Raw genomic sequence first — 10,251 nt, forward strand, 5'->3', positions numbered from 1 at the left:
TTTCTCCCATTTTTAAAATGGGCTGTTTGTCTTTTTATTTTCAAGATATAGGAGTTCTTTATATATGCAGGATATAAGTCTCCTATTAGATATATGGTTACCAAATATTTTCTCCCATTGTGTAGGCTCTCTTTGCACTTTCTTGACAAACTCCTTTGAGGTGCAAAAGGCTTTAATTTTGAGGAAGTCCCATTTATCTGTTTGTTCTTTTGCTGCTCCTGCTTTGGGTGTGAAGTTCATGAAGCCATTTCATATTACAAGGTCCTGTAGATGCTTTCCTACCTTGCTTTCCAAGGTCTTTATGGTCTTGGGTCTTATATTTAGGTCTTTGATCCATCTTGAGTTGATTTTTGTGTAAGGTGTGAGTTGGTAATCCTCTTTCATTCTTTTACATATGGATATCCAGTTCTCAGGGCACCATTTGTTGAAGAGTCCATTCTCTCCCAGTTGAGAGGATTTGGTGGCCTTGTCTAATACCATATGCCTGTATATATGAGGATCTATATCTGAACTCTCAGTTCAGTTCCATTGGTCAGTATGTCTATCCTTGTGCCAATACCATGCCGTTTTCACTACTGTGGCTTTGTAGTATGTTTTGAAGTCAGGTAGTGTGATTCCTCCAATTTCATTTTTCTTTTTCAATATGTCTTTGGCTATTCGGGGTCTCTTTCCTTTCCAAATAAATTTCATAGTTAGTTTCTCTAGTTCTTTAAGGAATGCTGTGTTGATTTTTATTGGGATTGCATTGAATCTGTAGATCAGTTCTGGTAGGATAGCTATCTTAATAATATTTCCTCTTCCTATCCATGAATAGGGAATATTCTTCCATTTATTTAGGTCTTTGATTTCTTTGAACAGTGTCGTTTAGTTCTCTGTGTATAAGTCTTTTATATCTTTGGTTAAATTTATTCCTAGGTATTTGATTTTTTATTTAGTATTGTAAATGGTATTTGTTTCTTGATTTCCTCCTCAGATTGCTTATTATGGGTGTACAGTAATGCTACTGATTTTTGTGTATTGCTCTTGTAACCTTCAACTTTACTGAACTCATTTATAAGTTCTAGAAGCTTTGTTGTAGATTTCTCAGGGTTTTCTATGTATAGGATCATATCATCTTTATTTATGTGGGGTCAGTGGTGGTATTTCCTTTATCATTTCTTTTTTTGTGTTTTGCATCTTCTCTCTTTTTTCTTTGTTAGTCTAGGAAAGGGTTTGTCAATTTTATTGATCTTCTCAAAGGACCAGCTCTTAGTTTTGTTTATTTTTTCAAGTGCTTTCTTATTTTCTATTTCATTTAGTTCTGTTCTGGTCTTTGTTCTTTCTTTCTTTCTTTTTCCTTTGGGTTTAGTTTTTTGTTTGTTTGTTTGTTTTTTTACTAATTCCTCCAAGTGTGCAGTTAGTTCTTCAATTTTAGCTCTTTCTTCTTTTTCGATGTATGAATATGGCTATAAATTTCCCTCAGTACTGCTTTTGCTGCATCCCATAAGTTTGGATATGTTGTGCTATCATTTTCATTAATTTCAAGGTAGTTATTAATTTCTTTTGAGATTTTCTCCTTGACTCACTGTTTTTCTAAGAGTGCGCTGTTTAATTTCCATATCTTGGTGTGAAATCTGGGCCTCTGGCCCTTGCAGATTTCCAGCTCCATTCCACTGTGGTCAGAGAAATTCTTTTGTATGATTTCAATCTTTCTGAATGTATTGAGACTTTTTCTGTGGCTTTGCATGTGGTCTCTCTTGGAGAATGATCCATGTTTGCTTGAGAAGAATGTATATTCTGCTGTATTTGGGTGTAATATTTTTATATGTCTATTAGGTCCTGCTCCTCTAATATATTGTTCAAAGTCTTTGTTTTGTTACTGATTCTCTTTTGAGATGTTCTGTCCAAAGTTGATAGTGGTGTATTAAAGTCCCCCACTATAATTGTAGAGGCATCTATTCCTTCATTTAGTTTTTCCAGTATTCACCTCATGTATTTGGAGGCATGCTTGTTAGGAGCAAAAATGTTTATGATTTTTTTTCTTCTTGAAAGATTATCCCTTTCACTAATATGTAGTGTCCATCTTTGTCTCTCATAATTTTTTTGCATTTGAAGTCTATTTTGTCTGATACTAATATAGCTACTCCTGCCCTTTTTTTGGTCATTGTTTGCTTGTATGATTGTTTTCCAGCCATTCACTTTCAACCTCCTTGAATCCCTGGGTCTAAGATGTGTTTCTTGTAGACAGCATATAGATAGGTCATATGTCCATATCCAGTCTTCCAGTCTGAGTCTCTTGACAGGTGAGTATAATTCATTGACATTCAGTGTTATTACTTTCAAGGAATTACTTATATTAGCCATATTTTCTTTGGATTTGTGTTTGTCATATTTTGTTTGATTTTCTTTTTCTGTTTTTGTTTTAGTTGCCCTTACACTCTCTTCCAACTCTATCTCTCATTTTCTTCTTTCTTCCTGTAGAACTCCCCTTTAGTATTTCTTGAAGGGCAGGATTCTTACTGGCATACTCTCTTAGTTTCTGTTTATCTGTGAATATTTTGAACTCTCCATCAATTTTGAATGCTAACTTTACTGGATTGAGTATTCTCGGTTGGAAATTTTTTTCTTTTTGTACCTTGACTGTGTCATACTGCTGCCTTCTTGCCTCCATGGTTTCAGATGAGAAATCAGCACTTAATCTTATGAGCCTCCCTTGTATGTGATGGTTCTCTTTTCTCTTGCTGCTTTTAATATTTTCTCTTTGTCTTGAGCATTGGATAATTTGACAAGTATATGTCTTGGGATAGGCCTGTTGGGATTTATGCTGTTTGGGGTGCGTTGTGCTTCCTGGACATGTACATCCATCTTCCTCAGTAGATTTGGGAAGTTTTCAGCCATTATTTCCTCCAACACCCTTTCTGTCCCCTTTCCCTTCTATTCTCCTTCTGGTATGCCTATAATGGATATGTTTGCACGTTTTGCATTGTCATTCAGGTTCCTAAGTCCTTGCTGAATTTTTTCTATCTTTTTATTAATCAGTTCTACTATCTGATTTCAGATCTACTGTCTTCCACATCACTAATATTTTCCTCTGCCTCTTCAAGTCTGCTGTTATTCGCTGAGAGTGTATTTTTGATTTGCTGAGGGTGTATTTTTGATTTCTTGAATTGTGCTGTTCATCACCATCATATCCATTATCTTTTTGTGTATGATTGCAATTTCTTCTGTATTCTCTCCAAGTGTTTTCTTTATATTCTTAATCTCTTCCTTCACTTCAACAAATGTTCCCTAATATATGTTTTGAGAGCTTTAATTATTTTGTTTGATGTTCTGCTCCTCTTCCTGGTGTTTAGTTTGTTCATTGGATTGGGGCATGTTTTCCTGATGATTGGTTTGGTTTGTAGTTTTTTGTTGCTGTCTGGTCATCATTTTATCTTGATGGGTTTAGTCAGTTGCTTAGCTTCTTTGTCCAGTTCGGGGTTTAATTCGTTGTTGTTTTTGAGTGTGTATTAAGTCTTCTCTTTGTCATTTTGTTCTTTTTATTCTCTTTCCTTGTTGTTGGCTAAGTTCAGTTTAGAAAGCACTACTTCTGTCACAGTCTTTCCAAATCGATGTCCATACACCTCCTGCCTTGCAAGCCCCCAAAACAACCCCCTCCAGCAAGACTCCAACCCCACTTGACCGCTTCTCTGCAGTAGAGATTGTGAGGTGCACTCACTCAGACACCATCTTGCCCCACCGGCTATGTACCAGAACTTTTAACATGTTCAGTATCCCTCTGCATATGATCTCGAACAGAAATGGTATCATAATAATCAGTTATATAGGTATATTATTTAATATTAATCAATGCACAATCTTCTCTTTGAGCTGCAATTAATAGATCTAAGCTCCATGTCTTCTCTCCATGGCAGGCCACAATGCCAACTTTGTTTTTTTTTTAAAGATTTATTTTATTTATTTCTCTCCCCCTCTCACCCCCTCCCATTGTCTGCTCTCTTGGGTTCATTTGCTGTGTGTTCTTCTATGTCCACTTGCATTCTAGGTGGCACTGGGAATCTGTGTCTCTTTTTGTTGCATCATGTTGTTGAATCAGCTCTCTGTGTGTGTGGTGCCCCTCCTGGGTGGGTTGCCTTTTTTTTTGCGTAGGTCGGCTCTCCTTGCAGGGTGCACTCCTTGCACATGGAGCTCCCCTATATGGGGCCACCCCTGTGTGGCATGACACTCCTTGCATGCAGCAGCACTGCATGTGGGCCAGCTCACCATAGGGGCCAAAAGGCCCTGGGTTTGAACCCTGAACCTCCTATATGGTAGGCAGACACTCTATCAGTTGAGCCACATCCACTTCCCCCAATTATGTTTTAAGAAGTTCTGTTTATATCACCCTGCTAATCATTACTCCACTTGGTATGCTCTGCACACAGCCAGCATGCTGCAGCACTGTTGATCCTGGAGAGAGAATAGGAAGATAAGGCTCCAGTGTTTCACTGGCTTGGTGCATAGTGCCCTTCCACACTATGCAATAGAGTCAGTCTGGAGGTAATGTTCATTGTACATCTGGCCATATTGAGCCATCACTGACTGCTGCAGGAGACTCTCCATCCACTTCAGGAGCATGTTCAGAGATGTAGTTGATACTTCTATTGTTTTAGGGGTCAGTGACCAACTCAGCAAACAACTAAAATGGAGAGGCATTATGTAGGGTATTTGGGCCTACTTTGAATGCACAAAAGAGTTTAACTATATTGAAGTCTATTTCTTTTAATTTTCATACACTTTCTAAATACTTCCAATGCAATATCAAAGTAACTTAACTATTTCAGCCTTTTGCTTTTTCTTTTACACATTTACCATGATTACATTAATTGACAGGTATTTTACTTTAGCAGTACAAGAAAAACTACTTTCTCCATTATTTTATGAAAATCTGATTCCCAATGGAATCAAGGTTATCTTTGCTCACCACCACTTTAATATGTAGATTGAGGTGTCCTCTGATAGGTTTCCCTGTTATGAAGTTACTTTTTGTTATTGATATCAATTTAGGTTTCTAATTAATAATGGCTCCCTGAAATTAGCCATTTAAATGCTTCAGTTTACAAGATGCTTTTATAAAGTCCTTATAATTTACCATAACTAGTTACTTTACCTTTATTTTTTTAAAGATTTATACATCCCTCCCCCCCCCCACCCCCATTGTCTGTTCTCTGTGTCCATTCACTGTGTCCGCTTGTATTCTCATCAGGCAGCACTGGAGATCTGTGTCTCTTTTTGTTGCATCATCTTGCTATGTCAGCTCTGTGTGTGTGTGTAATCACTCCTGGGTGGGATGCAGTTTTCTGTGGGGTGGCTCTCCTTGCATAGGGGCCACTCCTTGCATGGGGGGCACCCTTATGTGGGGGCATTCCTGCATGGGCTGGCACTCCTTGTACGCAGCAGCACTGCACATGGGCCAGCTCACCACATGAGCCAGGAAGTCCTGGGTATTGAACTCTTGGACCTCCTATATAGTAGGTGAACACTCTATCTGTTGAGCCACATCTGCCTCCCATAGTTATTTTACCTTTAAATAAGCTCATTAAATTACAGTTAGCAACCAATGAAATTTACTTTGTCTTAATTTCATTAAATATGAATTTACAATTTTTATCACCTTAAAGATTTAATACATATAATGTTAATTTAATTAATTGGTATCCTATAAACCTAGGGAGATTACACCGAAGCTAAATAAAATTGAAACCATTATAGTTTATGCAAGAAATGTTCTTTTTCCTTCCTTTTCAGGAGGCTGAAACTTCTTTTCTTTATTAAAATTCTAAAACTGCAAATAATCTTAAAAGCATACTGACTGCTAGGTTCTAGAATATATTATAATTGTTTAATTTGTTTTAATTTTAATTTAGAAAAGTTCTTTCCATAGCTTTCAAGGACCTTTACTTTACTTACTGAAATTTGATAATAGGATTATTAACCATCCTTATTTTAAGGCTGTTGAAAGGTCTAAGTTGGGGAATAACAGGGTAAACTCATCTTTTTTAAAAAATTTATTTTATTTTTAAAAATTTCTTTCTCCTTCCCCTGCCCCCCCCCCCCCCCGCCAGTTGTCTGCTCTCTGTGCCCATTTGCTGTATGTTCTTCTGTGTCCGCTTGAATTCTTGTCAGCGGCACTGGAAATCTGTGTCTCTTTTTTGTTGCATCACCTTGCTGCGTCAGCTCTCCGTGTGTGCAGCACCATTCCTGGGCAAGCTGCACTTTTTTCATGTGGGGCAGCTCTCCTTATGGGGCACGCTCCTTGCACATGGCACTCCCCTACGCAGGGGACACCCCTGCGTGGCAGGGCACTCTTTGTGTGCATCAGCACTGCACGTGGGCCAACCCACCCCATGGGTCAGGAGGCCCTGGGTTTGAACCCTGGACCTCCCATGTGGTAAGCAGATGCTCTATCTGTTGATTCAAATCCACTTCCTTAAACTGATTCTTAATCCCCCAGCCTAGAAGATAGAGTTTTAATCTGCCACACCTAGCCCCTCCCTCGTAGCTCCTGCAAAGAGAAGGTCCTGGAGACTGGGTAGGTCAAAGAGCTTAGGAAAATCTTTTTCGCTTTCTCAATAGTTTCTTTTTGTCCCCCCAATAGTTTCTATATTCAGATTTTTATGTGACCTTTCCATCTGCTTAGCCTAATTTGGGCTCCAGGAATATTCATTTGCATATATAATTGCACATTAAATTTTAACAATTTGACTAGAGCTCTTTTAAGAATTTGTTAATTTGATATTACCATCCCAATGTATGAAGATATACACTGAACAAATAGGCAGACACAAATAGAGAGTTAGACACAAACACCCAACTCATTAATGTTATTTATAATTTTCATTCTCTTACAAAAGTAAGTTTAACTGTAAGATAACCTTTTAAAGATCTCTTTAGATAACCTTTTAAAGATCTCTTTGAAGGTTATTTCTAATTACTCTAATTTGCACTGTGTCCATGCAGTTTTACACAAGAATTTTGTTTCTTTTAATTTTTATCTTATAACTAAATTGTTCCCAATGTTTTAAAATACAGTTTACAATATTTTCCTTTACTTCAGAGCTTTGCTTTTTTTGACTCTTGACAGACCTTGAATGAGCAACATTCCAGTATATCCTCACTGAGGTCTTTGAAGTCTCAGGGAAACTGGTTTCTCTCATGAATTGCTGCTTTTAGGAACATCAACACTTGAGATGGAAAGTCCCCCTCCCCAGTCCTTGGCCCCTAGACTGGAAGAGTGATGTCCAAACCTGAGGGTCAAGAATTCCACCAGGGAAGCGGATTTGGCTCAATAGATAGAGGGTCCGCCTACCACATGGGAGGTCCAGGGTTTAAACCCTGGGACTCCTGACCCATGGGGTGAGCTGGCCCACGTGCAGTGCTGATGTGCACAAGGAGTGCCATGCCATGCAGGGGTGTCCCCCGCATAGGGGAGCCCCATGTACAAGGAATGAGCCCTGTAAGGAGAGCCACCCAGCGTGAAAGAAAGTGCAGCCTGCTCAAGAAAGGCGCCGCACACATGGAGAGCTGACACAAGATGGCACAACAAAAAGAAACACAGATTCCTGTGCTGCTGACAACAACAGAAGCAGACAAAGAAGAACACACAGCAAATAGACACAGAGAACAGGCAACGGGGGGGGGAGGGGAGAGAAATAAATAAAGTAAATAAATCTTTTTAAAAAATCGTTAAGATTAGTGCTCTGATCCAACCACGTCATTAGAGTATGATGCAGCATCAAGTTCCAGCCCACTTCGGGAGAGAGAGATGAGCCTAATAGTCTACAGCTGACCTTGTGAAGAGACCAGAGCAGCTGATCTCAGAAAGAAATGAGCCCCAGGAAGAGAGACGAGCTTTATGCCAGCCTATAGCTGAGATCCGAAGAAGCTGGGACCACAGAGCCTTAAGAGGAAAGGGGAAATCTGAACCCTTGCAGACATTGCCTGCCATCTCGCATCAACACGTGGCAACAGACTGAGTGAGAAAGTACCTCTTAAGTAACCTTGAGGTTCTTTAGGGCCTTGTGACTGTAAGCTTCTACTCCAAATAAATACCTTTTATAAAGGCCAACAGAGTTCTGGTATTTTGCATTGGCACCCCTTTGGCTGACTAATACAATTAGTAACAATGTTGCTAAGCTTTCCCACTTTTCCAGTAGTTGAACCAATTCCATTTGTGATGTCCTTTATACATCAAATTCAATTGTAACATAGTATTGACATTGACATTTAAAGACTCAATTTGGGGTTACCTTTCACCATTATCCAATTTGTAGCAGGCGAACCCCAAATCTGATTTACGAGTTCCTAGGCATGAGCAGACTGACGAAGTTAAAGCAAGCATAGTATGGAACAGAAGAGAGAATTTTACACTTACTTAATTTAGGGAAAGAACTATAGAATCACCTAGACACAAAGCTCACAGTGTCTGTGCATGGCAGAAACCTCATGCAGGACCCTCCAGCTTCATTGCTCCAGGAACATTCCTGCGTAGCTGCTACTTATGGAGCTAAGAGGTCCAAAGAAGCCCTGCCCCCATGGGACATGAATTAGGGCTGCTCTGGGGGCTGCATTCCATTAGTTATCTCAAGGCAAGGGTGAGGCTTTTTTTTTTTTATTCTGGAAGGATTAGAGTGTTGCAAGGAAATAGACAGGGGGCTAGGAGTAGCCAGGAACCTTTTAATTTTAACTGATGGTATATGAGGAGATTCCTTATTCTACAGGGAAGAAGTTTAGCAAATGGCCTAGATGGTGATTTCCCATTTCCCATTCACTCCCCTCATTAGGCACAACTGAGGTTTGGAGAGGTCTGGAGTATAGGCTAGCACTGAGTAATTGGCTCCCATGTTAATTAAGAAATTAACAATCTTACCTGTCACATCAAGGGTCACCTGAGGCCTCTTCGTTGATGATTCACAGGTGGCTTCAGGCCCCTTCCGTCCTCCCCTGGGGCAAGATCCCAGTGGTCTGCATGGTGAGGCAGCTGGGGGTCCCTACTGACGTGGAGCTTGGATTCAGGTAACCCTGAGGTAACCAGTGCCTTTAACTGCAGCAGTTAAAAGGTGAGCCTGTCCTGGACCCTGTGCCTGCCCCTCCCTACCTTCTCCATCTTGGCGGCATGGTCTTGATTGTTCAAAACTGAGAAGGCTGATTCTAAAAGGGAGTTAATGTAAGTTTGGGGACCCAGGCAAAGTTTCTGCAGCTTTCTATGGATATCTGAGGCAGAATGGAGTTCCTAGGAGGATCTGTCCTTCTCTAGAGTTAGGATCTACCAAGGTATTTTTATTGCCTCTACCAGCTTTCTTTGAAATAAGACTGGGTTTTTAGGTTCTGCCTCTGAGTAATTTCCCTGAGCTTTTAAAAAATTGACTGATTTGGTAGTACATTTCCTCATCTCTCTCTTTTTTTTTTTTAAGATTTATTTATTTATTTTATTTATTTAATTCCCCTCCCCTCCCCCGGTTGTCTGTTTTCTGTGTCTTTTTGCTGCGTCTTGTTTCTTTGTCTGCTTCTGTTGTCGTCAGCGGCACAGGTTTACACAGGTTTAACTGGAATTCAGGGTCCCATGCAGAGACTACTCTCACCCATACTGTGGCCGCGTGGTGTGAAAAAAGATTAACCTCTTTCTTTTGGCTTACCAAATAATGTTACTGGATGACTCTGGTTTCTGGGCTTCTAGGTTCTTGGCTTATGTCACATAAAAGAATTTAAGGACGTCCTTAAATTCTTGTGAATGGTTGCTTTGGCAGCACATATACTAAAATTGGAATGCTACAGAGAAAATTAGCACGGCCCCTGTACTAGGATGACATGCAAATTTGCGAAGCGTTCCATATTTTTATTGTATTTTATGGTACAAAAGTAACAATTTTACTTGATTATTTTCCCATTAATGGACATTTCATGGGTTTCAACTATTTTTCTAATAACTATAATGCAAGAAACATCCTTCTACAAACATTCTGTGTATAAGTGGAGACTTTCTCTGGAAATGTTAGAAATTTAATTAAGATTAGAATTCCAGGGTCATAAAACATGCTTAGTTTTATTTTAAAAGGTAATATATGAGAAAATCCATTTCCTCACACTTTTGTTAACAGTAACTATTAGCAATATTTTAAAAATTTGAACACCTAATGGGAAAAATTGCTATTACCTTGTTCTTATACTTTGTTTTTCCCTTGTTACTAGTGAGCTTAAGAATGTTTTCATATTTATTGACCCTTTGTATTTCTT

General features: G+C 39.2%; 1 non-coding gene across 1 annotated transcript; it reads left to right on the plus strand.

Annotated features, from left to right (window-relative positions):
- Positions 1 to 9,752: 9,752 nt before the first annotated feature.
- Positions 9,753 to 9,855, plus strand: LOC111763848 (U6 spliceosomal RNA). Its single transcript, XR_002796599.1, has one exon. It is a non-coding gene; the product is annotated as a U6 spliceosomal RNA (small nuclear RNA).
- Positions 9,856 to 10,251: the final 396 nt, after the last annotated feature.

This window comes from Dasypus novemcinctus, chromosome X (genome assembly GCF_030445035.2).
Source record: "Dasypus novemcinctus isolate mDasNov1 chromosome X, mDasNov1.1.hap2, whole genome shotgun sequence".
In the NCBI taxonomy this organism is placed as follows: domain Eukaryota; kingdom Metazoa; phylum Chordata; class Mammalia; order Cingulata; family Dasypodidae; genus Dasypus; species Dasypus novemcinctus.